The sequence below is a fragment of the Penaeus monodon genome, chromosome 15, assembly GCF_015228065.2.
Source record: "Penaeus monodon isolate SGIC_2016 chromosome 15, NSTDA_Pmon_1, whole genome shotgun sequence".
Classification (NCBI taxonomy): Eukaryota; Metazoa; Arthropoda; class Malacostraca; order Decapoda; family Penaeidae; genus Penaeus; species Penaeus monodon.
Genome location: NC_051400.1, coordinates 40,115,810 through 40,116,031, shown reverse-complemented (window position 1 = coordinate 40,116,031; position 222 = coordinate 40,115,810). Strand labels below are relative to the sequence as shown.

Here is a 222-nt window from a genome sequence, read left to right as displayed (position 1 = left end):
ATTCCAGTCCCGAGGCAAAGGACGGCGAACAAAACAGAGCCAGAGCCAGCTGAACGCCTGGACCGAGGGAACAAACACATATGAAGTTAATATTTAATTCAGCTTAGTGTTTGTCGTCGTGGGCTGCGGTGTCCCCTTAAAGCAATTCATCGCACATTCTGCTTTATTTAGTGAAGGGATGAAACTCGCTTTTCTTCAGATGGTTCTGTACACAAAGATGAT

The 222-nt window shown here is 45.5% G+C and overlaps 1 protein-coding gene across 1 annotated transcript in view; it reads right to left on the bottom strand.

Moving 5' to 3' along the window:
* The window catches only part of LOC119582366 (acetylcholine receptor subunit alpha-like), a gene marked incomplete at its 5' end in the record, with an annotated part of 90,882 nt that overhangs the window by 90,359 nt on the left and 301 nt on the right, over positions 1-222 (bottom strand).